Genomic DNA, 14,863 nt, shown 5'->3' with positions numbered 1-14,863 from the left:
TTTGAGAAACAACTCAACCTAAGTTAGAATGAGTTTTGCAAATAAATTCGTGGACGCATGCATCAACAAAACAGTTGCTGCTACAAGATGAGGCCTACTCAACGATTGTTCGTGTTGGTCTTGAGTGCGCCCCCTTTTAGGTTCTCTTCAACTAGGGTTTTACCTCGTGCAATTTTTACTGCCCGCATGCGTTCGTACAGTTCTATGGAATAAACTGTATAATTTGGTTTGTGATCTATACTTTGTGGTGTACGCAGTAACGGATAAGAAACGACGTTACTTTTTCACAGTAACTGTAAGAAATTACTTTTGGAAATTCTGTCTGTAATTGTAACACAGTTGCTTTTTTGGCTGAGGTAGCTGTAACTGTAGCACTGTTACTTTTTACCAGTAACGTTGCCATTATTGGCTACGTCCCTCAGTTTCCTCGCTTCTTAGTAGGCCAATTCCCTCTTGTGTTGGGTGAATGTTTCTCGCCATAGGCTTGATCATTTTGGATGATTTGGACACGCGCGTTTTCTCCCCTCAATTGAAAGGGCACCACCGAAGTCTCTTTTGACCGACGGAAGACAGGGAGGTGGCCGGTTGTAGAAGAGCGGGAGGGAGGGGGCGTTCAGTAGAGATCGGCGCCCCCTTCTCGCTGGCGCCCTGAGCGACCGCCCTGGTCGCCCACCACAAACACCAGCACTGGCCAAACAAATAGATATTTATTTGTAACACCCATAGGACACACATAAGTGCACTCTTTCAGCCAAGTCTGCCTTGAGTCAACCAAGTTGACTGAAAGCAGAACTTTGAACTTGGCGCTCAGCTTGTTCCTTTCGGTGTATATGGGAGCAGCAAACGACTGCGTGGTTGTCGCTCCTCGTCTCCAGTCAGGTCCCTCGACGCTGACTGGCCTGATGGATGAAGACGGATGTGCTCCGAGCGCTCCCCTTCCGCCGAGTTCGGCAAGATGCACAAGGCGGCCGAGGAACCGTTACACTGTTGATCGAAACTGCGATCACTGACTTCCCGGTGAGCAGCGCCCTACGCGCGCTGATAGGGAGCTCCCACCCGGCCTTGATTGCAGGCAAATATTGCCTGCCATGTTTTCTATTTTGTTTTTTCGTATCCTAGCTGTTATATCTGCTGTCCGGGCTTCCCTTGGAGCAGAGATCAACGAGTGAAAGGTTGCATTCGACTAAGCGCAGCTCAACTAATCCTTTATTTGTCCACATTACAGTCTTAATGAAAGTTCGCCAGGAAGTTGTTAGGGTTTAGTAGTAATTGTGATTGATACTAGGAAAGCCATTAGAACAACAAGTTTCTGTAGGAACACGGAACTAAGACGCGATGTTCTTTTGGCCATGTAACCTGTTTTTTAGAGACGAAGCCCCTTAAGGGCTGGGGCTGTTGGCGTCTCCTGTCGTCGTCGTCGTAATCGTCGCCTCATGTAGTCACGGTACTAAAACATCGGGGAAACTTGTTTACGCCTCGCCCTAGAGAGCTTCGTGCTTCAAAGACAAGAAACTTCTACAGCAAAGCTTTATACCTCTACCCCCGACGGTTTCCTCGCCGTTGACAAAACCGCCAAGGCGCCAAGAATACACTTGTAGACTGCATGCTTCGCCCCTCCCCATGTCTCACGTTAGTGAAGATCGCCAGAGATTTTTATTTGTTGCATTTCCTTATATTCGGGCGCCAAGCCTATCACCTTGAATTCACTAAAAGTAGCCGTTCTTTTTTTCTCTCTTGATCATCGATCAAATACACTTTTCTGTTCTTAGGAAATTCCTTAACATATGGTCTCTTCCTACACTTACTATTTTTTATTTTTTTTATTATGCAAGCGTCTACTCACCCTCAGTGAGTGTGTCTCCGACACTTCGTCTAATTTGTCATTCGAAGCGTTAGTGCGCAAAACGCGACTTTACCCTCGCATTTTTTTCTTGTATTCCTGTCTTTTTCAACCCTTGTGTTAATGCTCGGCTGCCGGACACCATCTTGTTGTTATTTCCTCGCATTTATTTTTAGCGCTAAGGCAAGCTTCCTATACGCCTGAGAATAATCTTTTTTTTTTTTTTTTTTGCAAATATCCTTCAGTGTCCTGCAAGAAACAGCATTGCGACATTCTTGCTATGCATGGCGTGATTGAGCAGAGACGATCCTATACCGAGGTGTTCCCCGGCTTTTTCGGGTAGTGTTGGTCTTTGCTTTCGTAAAGAAATCCATGAATTTTGTACCCGGCGTTTTCTCACTGAAATACGTAGAATTTACGTCATTTTTATTACGTCTGTTGTTCTGGATACAGAAGGAACATATGCTAGGCTTTTACATGCACGTTGACTATAACTTCAATTGTCGGCTTAAAGTTAGCTTCTTCTGGGAAGTTGAGCGTAAGTAACAACCCCGTAGAGTCAACGCGTCTCTGATGCGAGAAGCGTTTGTGCCTGAGAGCTGAATTGTTTGTTTGTTTTTTTGTTTGTTTGTTTGTTTGTTTGTTTGTTTGTTTGTTTGTTTGTTTGTTTGTTTGTTTGTTTGTTTGTTTGTTTGTTTGTTTGTTTGTTCGTTTGTATGTTTGTCTGTCTGTCTGTCTGTCTGTCTGTCTGTCTGTCTGTCTGTCTATCTGTCTGTCTGTCTGTCTGTCTGTCTGTCTGTCTGTATGTCTGTCTGTCTGTTTGTTTGTTTCTTTGCTTGCTTGCTTGCCTGTTTGTTTGTTTGTTTGTTTGTCTGTTTGTTTGCTCGTTTGTTTGCTCGTTTGTTTGCTCGTTTGTTTGTTTGTTTGTTTGTTTGTTTGTTTGTTTGTTTGTTTGTTTGTTTGCTTGCTTGTTTGCTTGCTTGCTTGCTTGCTTGCTTGCTTGCTTGCTTGCCTGTTTGTTTGCCTGTTTGTTTGCCTGTTTGTTTGCCTGTTTGTTTGTTTGTTTGTTTGTTTGTTTGTTTGTTTGTTTGTTTGTTTGTTTGTTTGTTTGTTTGTTTGTTTGTTTGTTTGTTTGTTTGTTTGTTTGTTTGTTTGTTTGTTTGTTTGTTTGTTTGTTTGTGTTTTTATTCGGGTCTGCACTTGCTTGAACTAGAAATGTTTCGCAATTATTTGCCGCTGTGCGCTCGGCGTCGGCCACGTCCGCGCTCGCACAGTACCACCCTCTGAGACCCCCGTGTTGTATAATGCGGGCTGCGCGGTGTTTCGTGCTCCGGCATGCGGGCTGCGCTTCCCCGCCTGCAAGTGATGACTCCCGCTACCACAACCCTACGACATTTTTACCGCCCCTGTACACTTTTTTCTCTTCTGCCCTATTCCCTTCCCCCTGTTCTCCCTCCCCCCCCCCCCCCCCCCGCACTGCTTTGTATGCAGGTGTACTTTGTGGTGGGTACAATAATAAACGCAGTGCACCCTTCAATTGTCTTTCGTTTCGGATCTCCAGTACACCCAAGATACCCCACACAAAAATTCGAAAACATTCTCCGCACCGCCAAATTCAAAGCAGCAATCAGCGCTGCTCAAGCGGGCGTATGATGTGGCATTCCCAACTTATAAGAAGTGCGTGGGAGTTAACCAAATTTTAGGGGAGAAGTCCCTTAGGTGCTGAGGCTTTTAGCATCTCCTGTCGTCGTCGTCGTCGTAATCACCACCCCATGTAGTCACGGTACTAAAACACCGGGAAACTCGTTTACGCCTCGCGCTATAACGTAACGCATACTAAAAAAAAAAAACACCGGGACACTCGTTTATGCCTCGCGTTGGAGTGCTTCGTGCTTCAAAGCAAGAAACTTTTACAGCAAAATTGTATACCTCTACCCCAAAACGATTTCATCTTCGTTGGCAAATACGCCCACCCTTATACACTGCATGCTTCGCTCCTCCCCAGGTTTCACGTCAGCAGAGATGGCCCGGGATGTTTTAAATGAACATGCATACGATTTCTTTTTCTCGGGAGCAAAAGCTCGGGGTTTCACTTTCTGTTGAGGAGACTTAAACAAAAGGCGAGCGTAGAGAGGGCGTGCACATATTTTATTTCCATGTGAAAATCAGTGCAGAGGCGCATTCTGAACTAAATCACGCAACATACGTATGACAGTGACGATGCGACGTGGCGAATGCACGGACACATTTTTGAATGGAGCCAGACATACATCATCGCCCATTACAGTATGTTTAAACTTTTTTGATGCATTCCCCTTTGGGAACACGATTGTAACGCGAATTGTTGAAGGCAAGTAAAACGGTGCACATGAGTGAGAAACGGTCCGCCAGGTTCGACCTCTTTTCCTAATGATTTCAGGGTTCTAATTCCTGAGTGATAAGGCGCATCAAACGCATGCGGCAGATCTGGGCGCCCGGAGGCTGTTTCCGTTCGGGGGTAATTTATTACCGGCCAGAGAGAGCCTCGTCGGCTTAGCCGGGAGTGCGCGCGTGCCCTTCCTGGCGTTCTCAGCCTTCCAGGGCACACACGCTCAGTAGCTTGCGGATGGGGTCCTATCACTGCACTGACTGCCGAAGCGGAGTTCGCGCTTTGCGGAAACGTGATTTTCCTAACGCTTTGCTCGCTGTGATCGCTGCGCAATAAGAATCAGCCTCGGTGAGTGATTGCGAAGCCCGTGCGCTCGCTTCTAACCATGAGCAGAGTAACTCCACTGATTGAAATAGCCTCGCCATTACGCTTAGCTCAATGGTGCCTGCCGCCATGCTCCTACTGCTTCCCTAACGCCTAATGCGTAGTTAGCTAAAGAATGAGTGAGAGAAATTCCTTAACGGGCCGTCTTAACAGTTTACCGCTAGCATCGAGGAAAAGTATGCTATCTATGCCTGCGAGCCCTCCCGCCCCCCACCCCCCCTTTTTTTTTGCTCTTATAGCTTTTTTCTCTGCTATCCATAAATTTAGCGAGCATACCCTGTTGTGAACTTTGAGTATTGTACATTTTCTCCATTCGCGCAGTGATCGTTCCATTCTTTATTTACTTATGTTCCTGCTATCTCCGTGCAAGTTCACCGCAGAGTGGATGATTATGATGATGATGATGATGATGTTTGGATTTTTATGGCGCAAGGCCGACTGAGGGCAGGGAGCGCCAAAGGATGGTTAGTTCGTTTGAGTGACATGAAAGTAAAAGTAAAGCATTTCAGTAAAAATAAACGATGTAAAAGACAAGGTAATGAAAATGACTGGTGTAAAGGGCCAGGTTGTCATGATGCATGGTAAGAAATGAGATGTAAAAGCCTGACATGAGTGCGAAACTTAAAAAACACGCTTGATGGAAAACATGGGCTCGTCTTCTAAAAAGTAAGATGGGTGAAACGGGATGTGTTGTCTAGAGTGAATGGGTATACATTTTACATCAGTCTGCTAACTAGAATGTAAGGAACCAATACACGCATAGATTAAAAGGCTCTTAAGGAGCCCGAAGTCGGTCAGCTGAGAGAAACGCACTGCCAATTTCGCTGTTTTGGTCTAGGTACGCAGATGTTGGAACAAATCAAAGTTGTAGAATGAATAGGAGCGGATTGAAGCGGCCGGAAGAAGTTTTGTGATTTAGTATCCCAACTCTTATCCAGTATTCCGAGTTTCTGCCGAAGACTATGTTTATGGAAATGTATAATAGCATATTCTTAATTAATGATAACTGGTGTATCTTCTTCGTAAACCATTTTCATTATAATATCCCGACAGTTGTACTGTACATACTTTTTGTAGCAACAATTAATTTCCCGACATTAAATCTCGGACTGACCTGCAGTACTCTGCCATTCACTTTGCACGACTACTTTACAAGCACATCCGGTGATGATTCGCGCTTGAATTAAAAGCGAGAGGTTGCTTCGAACACAGAGTCGCTAATAGTGCCAGGTCATACCGGTCACTCGTACGGTTGGTCGGTCGGTTGTTGGATCGGGTGTTGCTAGCTTCGCAAGATATCCTGACAGTCCCTCATCCCGAGCGCTACATGATGATTGATTGATGATTGATTTTAGGGTTTAACGCGCCGACGCAACGCAGGCGATGAGGCGCGCCGTAGTGGAGGGCTCCGGATTAATTTTGACCACCTGGAGATCTTTAACGTGCTCCGAAATCTCGTACACACGGGCGTTTTTGCTGCGCTACATGATGCCTAAAGGACATAGATTATTCATTATCACTCCGAGTACCGTGATGCCTCACTGCGCAGCATCCAGTGCCCCTTAGGGATGGAGATTGGGTGCAGCGTGGTATGTGCAGCTGATAGTTTCGCATCGCCGAATACAAGGTCGTCCGCCCTGAAGCGTTCCCAGGGCTGCACGCTAGGTATTGTTGCACATCTACCTATTAACAATGTCAGGGAGGAGGTTGGCACAGTGTTGCCAAACACAACAAAAAAATAACCCCACTTCCACTCAGTAGTAAATCTGCTGAAAAAGCGGAGCTGTGGCTCTCATGTGCCGCCTCGAACGTCGATTGGCGCTCGTCTGAGAACGGCGACGCCATTGCGCGCAAGGTCTACGGTTCACCAGAGGAATCGGCGGTTAAACATCAGCAGTGGTAGGATCCCTTCGGGATGGAGAGGAACTCGCCCCTGTAAGACCACTGCGCCCTCTATCGGTGAGACTTGGAACCTCTTTTTGCGAGGCCGCTGGGGATTCTGGGAGCCTGCTCCAACGCCTGCGTGACGCACAACCTTCAGCTGACGGACGAAGAAGCTCTATCTGCAACAGATCTGGTTTAAAAAAAAAAAAAAACATACAACGGCGTTCGGTTGGTTCTACCCACAGAGATCCGTCAACTTTGCACGGTCGCCCGGTAAGAAAGCGTGACGAAGGCGATTCAGCTATGGATGCTACGCAGTGCATACGATTCCCAAACAAAGAAGTTTCGTCTGATATTTTTTTAAACACGACGGTCTTTCTTAGGCTACTTACATGCAGAAATTTTGGTCTGTTTGTATGTCTGTCTGTTACTCTGTCTGCGACTCGATTGAGCCACCCGGCCAAAGTGAAACAAATGCTGCGCAATAGCCTTATATACTCGCGGCCAAATCTATACGTCTAAGTTCGGTTTCAGTGTTCATACTTGCCAACATTGTTGAACAAGAACAAGACATTGCGTAAATACAAGCCAGAAAATCAATACATGAGTGATATTTGCAGTGTTCCTTTATAAAAAACGGCTTAAATTCTTACGTGTGCTCACTTTTCGCTAAATTTATTGGTAAAAATTTGTTTTCGGATTGGATGGTTTACCACGGAGCGTGGTCCGGTCGCGTTGACGGAACAGAAACGTAAAGCTTGGCTTCTCGTCACTGTCGCACCATTTTCGGCTTGAAATCGCCCGAGAAACCGTCTCGGAACAGCGCAAAGGGACAAAAACGAGGCGTAGACGGGACGCGTATTCCCAAACCATATCCCGTAGGGGCCCAAGCCGACCCCACCCCCTAAGCAGGGGCGCAGCCAATGAGGTTTAAAAATTGAAATTTTTTAACCTCCTTGGACGCAGCACCGTGACGTCTCTACCTATATGTGCGCGACTTCATGCGAGGTGGATTTTTTTTCCGCCTCCCCTCGTTTCGGCTGCTTTGCGGGCGGCCGATGGTTTGGCTCCACGGGCAACTTGTGTTGCACTATTTATATTTTTATTCCTGCTATTTCTTGTTTATACATTTGTATACTTTTTTGCGTGTGTGTGGCTTACAGTTGAGGCACGAGCTGTGACACAATGCTGACGAATTAAAAGGCCAGACACTACAGAAATATATATATATATATATGTGGTAGCTGAAAATGCGTGGCAGGAAACAGACACAAACTGCTCATCTATACCCATCAGTGGATCTCTAAAAGTTAATATTTTTTGCCGCTATTTGGACTCCGAGATCACTATCGCAAAAATAGTGCGCCAAGGAGATAACTTTTTTACTTAGTTTTATCTCTGCTGCTACTACCGTGACTTTACGGTAACTACGGTAGCTCACGGGCAACTACTCATTAGTCCCAGCGAAAAGAATATACGTATCTGAGTGATTGTAACACTGCATTAAATTAGAGGCCATGGGGCTCTGGGGGAGCAAGGATGAGAAGAAAAGGGGAAGGTCACAACTCGCACAATGAACACAGTTGCAGTCTTGGGGTCCTAATCGCAAAATGAACACATTAAAGTCAGTCAGTGGCAGCAAAACGCACAGTTCACACTGTGGACAATGCGGTTCACACTGAAAACAGTGCACGCTGCAGACAGTTCACATTGTATACCGAACGGGGAAGTCGGCGAGGCTGCTACACCAATTTGTAGAGTCTGTTTTCAAGGGCGTACTCGGTAATTGTTTCTAGTGCTGTCGGATCGTCACGGACCCGACTAACATGTTCCTGTTCAGTCGCAGGGGCGGGACCTAGAGTTAAAAGCTGGTGGCGATTACGGTCGAATAATGGACAGAGCCAAATTAAGTGGTAACGATTTGGTGTGCCTTCCCAATTACAGGGGGGGGGAATCAGCTCCATTCAGATCCTGCTGGAGCTGTCTATTTATAAATAACGTACATTATGCAGCAAAATCTCTGTGTGCGTGAAGCACAAATTGTTAAAAATAACTAATCGACATTGGCAACAGCGTGAGTGGTAGCACGCATGATTACTGATATCAAACTCGGCCTGATGGCTTCAGTGAAGAGACTGTGGTCAATAGCCCTGTAGAGAAGACATATATCAAACTCCTCGAGTACTTCAGTTGCTGTACAATCCAACTATTACTTAGCCCTTGGTTGGTATATATTTTCGATATGGTTTCCCTAAATTGTTATGACCAGCAGTGCAAATTATGCAGAATTCATGACCGAGTGTAAGACGTGTACGTTTGAGCTGGTGTCTTTCTTATCAATGTATCACCCTTGCAAGAACGATTCACACCTGCCATTGCTTTTAACAAAATGTCAATGTTTTCCTTAGTGGCACTGTTCCTGATAAAGAATAATGCAATGAAGTTAATGTTAACGAAATTCAATGTAATAGTGCTTATGAAAGCGCCAAAATGTAGCAGCTCATGCAGCTGTAATATTTCGCAAGAGTAGGACAGTTTGTAAATGTAGTCATGGGTAATTGGCTGCCTTTCTTGTAATCCTTACCTGTAGCACCGAATCGTGTTTTGAGCTGTCTATATAGTGAAAGAGCACCCAACTCAATTGTATACCCTTCTGTGTGCTGTAGAATGAGCTTTCAATGAGGGTGTTTGCTTTCCGGACCGTGTATAATTGCCACACGCGCGTGAAAGCGTCCATCCGCGCGCGCGCCCTTCGAGCACTTAGTCGAGCACTTATTTAGGAACACGATTGGAGGTCAACGTTAACTTGCAGGTGCGCAAGAAGAGCGCGGAGAGATCAGGGGCTCAGGTACAAAAGGTTAGCTTCTACCACACGTGCGTCAGCTTCCCCAGCGCCGCAGGCCAACCCCGCCCACGAAGCGAAACCATCGGCCGCCTGCCAAGCAGTCGAAACGAGGGGAGGGGGAAAAAAGAAAAAAATCGGCCTCGCATGAAGTCGCGCACATATAGGTAGAGACGTCACGGTGCTGCGTCCAAGGTGGTTAAAAAATTGCAATTTTTTTAATCTCTTTGACTGCGCCCCTGCTCAGGGGGCGTGGTCGGCCTGGGCCCCTACGGGATATGGTTTGGGAATACGCAGACGGAACACAGCGCAGCTGTGTCCCGTTTACGTCGCTTATGACGGAACCCATGACAAAAGACGGTGACGTGACGGGGTGAAAAAACCGCCACGGAAATGAAACTTCCAGAAAACATCCCCCTCGCGAGGGGCACGATCAAATGCAGAGCATTTCCGGGGGCGCACGACGTTAACTAGTTTGCGTTACGTTAATGTTGTTGCACTTGTGGCAACTGCTGACGAGAGAGCGCTCGTCAGCAATAATTTGAATGAGTCAACGATATAAGGCGCATTCATAGCGTCACATTTTTTCATAACGTCACATAGCTTTGTGGCGCAGTGGGTAGAGCACCTTGTACATTGCGTTCCGCCCGCAGGGTCGAGGGATCGAAACCTGGCGCCGGATAGTATTTTCCTTTATATATTGTAGGGGGAGGGGTGCGGACAATGACGGTGCGGACTACGACGGGACAACGCGGGTGACATCGTGAGTTACTGAAATGCTCTGCAATTAAAAATTCACGCATGCTTGGTTTTTGCGATAGCAAATGAAATACTATATCAACTTACGAAAACCGTCGCCTGTTGTTGCCGCCACTACCTGGGGGCATTTAAAAAAAAACTCCCTCCACCTGCCCGAAGGGGATCGTGCGGAAATGCGAATGCATTGGGTGCACCAATGAGTGCGCTGCGGCAAGCAGTCACGGAGAGAGGTGCGCGCTCCACTGCATTTATATATATTTTTCCGAGCGCAGCGAGCGGAGAGAGGGTACGCGGAGAGGAGAGAGAGACCCGCGCAACACGCCCGCCCCGCGCGCGAGCTCTCTCCGCCGAGCTCCGCGATGCGAGCGCCCTCACACGCCCGAGCGCGCTCCTCCCCTCCACTCCCTCTCCGCTACCCCGCCCGAGCTCCGCGATGCGAGCGACCTCACACGCCGAGCGCGCTCTTCCTTTCCCCTTGCCCTCCGCTACTCCCGCCCGAGCTACTACGTGCTCCGGTTGCTAGGCGCGCCACAGCTGTTGCTAGGCGCACGCCGGCCAACGCACGACAACCCCCGACTAAGAAATGCATTCGCATTTAAAATCAAACGGCAACAGCAATGAAAGGTTCCACCAGATAGGCTCTACGTTCCGCTTGGAACGCTCGTTGAGTAGGGCAACGTGGCTCTATAAACGTTGTAGTAGGGTGCCTCGATTCACGTGCATCTACGCCTTACGGCAGCGCTGGCATCGCGGCACCCGACCTGGAGCAGTGGGACGCAGTAAATGTAAATTCACTTGAGCAAACCTGTAGCGTGTTATCTTGGGATGAACGAGACGGGAGAGAAACGGCATGAGAGGTGAGCGGGAAAGAAAAGGGAGGCCTTTACTTGGCAGGGCCACCAGTCGACTATCGTATTTCGGCGACATTTGCAACGAAAGGAGCAGATGTGCAGCCATTTTCTGCGGTTACTTAGGCAGAGTCTCTGCCACGCATCTGTGTCAATTTTACGGTCAGCTTATTTTGGCAGACCTAACTATTTCGCGATAGTCTACGACTTATATTGCGCTGTTTACAAGTATGCAATGTATTGCGGTTTGTCTCTCTCTCGGACGTTGCAACCGATGCCCCGCTTCGCCTTCATGTAAAGGTAAAAAAGAGGCTCTTGTTTACGACGTTGTCGGTTTGACAGAAGGCTTTTGTGTTTCGATCTTAGTTCGCACAAGGCCTTTCTCTAGCATGCGTCGTAACTCTTCTCAAACCAAGCGCGAACAGTTTCGGCTTTCTATTGTACCCGCTCCTATTTCAAGCTTCGTTTTTTTTTTTTTTTTTTTTCATTTCATGTTCCTATTTCATGGTCGTGCCTCATGGGCGCATCCTCCAGGACCAGGGCCCATTTCCTTCGCTGCCAAAACCAACAATGTAGCGGAAGCCTCTTCGCTTGTGTTTTTTTTTTTTTCGCGACGGATGCCCGTAAAGTTTACATTAGACGCTAGGGAATTCACGTCGCTCCTCGAGTCGGTCTCTGCGAGCGACATTACAATGTCAACAACTGCTGCTCTCTCGTTCCTCGCATTCCGTCGCATGGGCTCCGGTATCAAAAAGAGGCAGGTATGTCGTTTCTGAATAAAAGAAAGGCACCCCTTCTTGTCGGCCGGCATTCTTTTGGGCTATATTTACCAGAGCAAAATCCCATTGTAGGCATATGCTCGAACGTTTCAACCATTTCGGATGAAAATAGCAAAGCCTCACAGAAAAAATCTTCCCTCGGTGAAGGGAGTACACCTGAAATTTGCATTTTGCAGAGATACTTCACAAACTTCCCGCCTCCTCGTCTGTGTGTTTGCATGCTAGGTGCCTGTTAGCTTTTTTCCTAATTTAAAGCGACATTTTTGAAATAACATTAGTTATACACACACCACGCCTTCTGGAATTAAAATAAAGTAGTATAAACAAGAATCACTTTTGTTGTTCAGAAATGGTTGTCAGTGGCGCTCTTTGTTTGAAACTTATTTCATTCATTGTTGTGACCAAGCCTGTGCGCCCATAGTAGTGTGAAACACAAACTTTGGTGTATTCTAATCCTTCAGTGTGATGTCTCAAGCTGAGTTTTTTTGAAATGTCATTTATAAATAAATGTTGGGTGGATAGATCGCTGGATGCATGAAAAGTACTTAGCTGCCCTTGGAGTTTTTTTTTTTCGAACCGTTTCAAAAGATTTTTAGCCATATTTTCATATACAGATTAGATGTGTCATTTATTAATGATAACGTCTGCCATCACGGCTCCGCAAAAGTTTTGACGTTCTAAAAGGTTCGGAGTGCTTCGACTTCATAAAACCGAGGTTAAAGTGTTATTCTAATTTATTTTTGTCCAAGGGAAACATTTCATAAGCGCGTCCTTGGGGATAATGAAAAATGGGTAGTAAACGTACCGAGGAGAAGCAAATAGTAAGATTGATGTAATTTTTGGAGGGTTGTGATGCGCGCAAGCTACACCTGGCCTATGCGAGGAAGGAAGACAATAAACTTTATTTTCCCGACCACTCTAACTTGTTGGTGGGTACCATTGCAGAAATAAAATATCGTTGCTCAAAAAAATGGCATAAAGTTATGTTGGCGTGGCTTTGTTTTGGACGTAAGGTCTTCACCAGTACGCCTCCTTACCGGTGCAGGGCAGCCTGCCATGTTCAAGGCATCCTTTTCCATTTTCAAATTCATGAACCCGCTTTCTTGATACCGCGTCCAACTTCACTGGCAGCGTGTTCTGCTTACGTGGCCTCTTTAGGAAATTGAAGATTCTCGCTTTGCGTCTAAATAACATACTTGAGATTATTCAACGGCTCAGCCGTTAGCATTCTCTTCGCAGATGCCTGGACACAATCGCGGAAGGCTTGGGCTCGAACTAACGCACTTCAGATGGAATAAAGACGCGCGGCCACTGCTCCGTAGCTATTACAGCACCGCACGGAGTGAAGAAAGTTCCGGGGCATCCGATGCAACGTAGGCCCAGCATGTGCTAACAACCGCCCACGCGTAGTGGGCAAGAGCGGCAGCAAGCAACACCACTCGTGCTGGTCATAAACCACGGGCCACTCGCGCGCAGCCCAGACGCTCCTCCGGCGCCCGAAGAACAGCTGAGTCGTGGCCGTCCAATAACAAAAGGCAGCGTCGCTCCACAACAGCTGTGCGAGCTTATTTAATTAGAGCCGGGAGGAGGCGCTGCAGGGCACGCTGGCTGGCTCCGTCTCCTGGCTGCCGAGGCTGCCCCCGCTTCACGCTTCCTCAGCATCTGCTGGCTCGGGCATGCCGACGAAAGGGTCTCGAAATTTCCCCTGCCGCAGCGCCTCCCATCTAGTTTATCAGGACGCACGCGCTGCCGTACCCGCTGTGTGGGAAACCTTAAAGAATACAACGGAGAGGACCGAGCGTCGAGACTTTCATATTCAGTTAACAAGGACGCAAAATGTTGTTTATTTGCTTTATTGTCCGTGGCTCCTGGTAATGTGCAGTTCAGCGTAAACATAAAGGAAAGGCATTACGGGCAGCGATCTTCGGGGCTCGCAAGTGCTCTGGACATTCTTCAACGGAGACACGTGTCGAAAGCAGTTGGCAAGAAAACAGCAGACGCTCAACAGTAAAAGACCGAATGTCGCCAACATAATGCAGCGCTCGTCGTAACAGCACGGAGACAGAACAGCGCAGTGGCAAAACAGAACGCGACAAAATAATTGAATTACGAACACAACACCATGTCATAACAGGACGCGTATGGCGGACGTGTGAAGAGAGAGAGAGAGAGAGAGAGAGAGAGAGAGAGAGAGAGAGAGAGAGAGAGAGAGAGAGAGAGAGAGACTTTATTTTTTCCGGTTGTTCATAAGGAGGACTAGTCGTCCTCCATGAACAGCGGCCAGCAGCCCTTGGGCCGTGGAGGCGTTTTTAGCCAACTGGACGGCCCTGAGTTGGACGAGCTGAGCAGCACGGTCTCCCACCGCTAGTCATTCGTGATTTCACGACCTTTCTAGGTCGCCTGAGGACAAGCCCATACTGGCGGAACGCCTGGTCCTGAGATAGCGCACCCATGCCTGAATACAGGCCAGTCTAGCAGCGACTGTACGCAGTGCTAGTACACTCCGTAGGTACAAAATCCAGCGTCCATGGCACACGGGCGACACGAAAAATGGTTGATGGCTCAAAAAATTAAAAGCAGGTGGAAAAATTCTATATAGGAATGACGCCGATCTTCAGCCGCTACTCAACCATCATCAGCTCACCGAAGACAGCGACCGCGTCTGTACTCCACCTAACTGGCGGGCAACAACAATGTCCACCAGCAAGCCCGCCCCGCGGGTGAGCCTGACGACCAGCAGTGCGCTGGACCCCGAGCAATTACCGGTCTCCAAGGCAGAGATCGCCCATTCGTCACCTGGGCTACTGGACTGAGGAACCACACCCATGTCTCTACAGATAAAGTTCTCAACTACTAAAATTAGAATTGCTACAGCGCGAAATGAACAAAGACAGGAGAAAACGACAGGACTAGCGCTGACTTCCAACTGAATTTCTGATGAAGAAACTGGTACCTCTTATACGCACCCATCATGTAAACGACAGAAAAAAACAAAAGATGAAAACCAAAACCAAACCCCGAGAAACCAAGAAAACACACAACCACACCAAAAGGCGTTCACGCGCTTGGCACAATCTATGAAGATACGAGGTTACGTCGTATCCGATGTACACTACATGTTAAAAAGAAAATCAATCTTCTTTTTTGACAACGCGATAG

This window comes from Haemaphysalis longicornis, unplaced genomic scaffold, assembly GCF_048455015.1.
Source record: "Haemaphysalis longicornis isolate Haplotype H1 unplaced genomic scaffold, Haemaphysalis longicornis Haplotype H1 scaffold_3, whole genome shotgun sequence".
Taxonomy (NCBI): Eukaryota; Metazoa; Arthropoda; class Arachnida; order Ixodida; family Ixodidae; genus Haemaphysalis; species Haemaphysalis longicornis.
Note: the sequence above shows the minus strand (reverse complement) of the source record.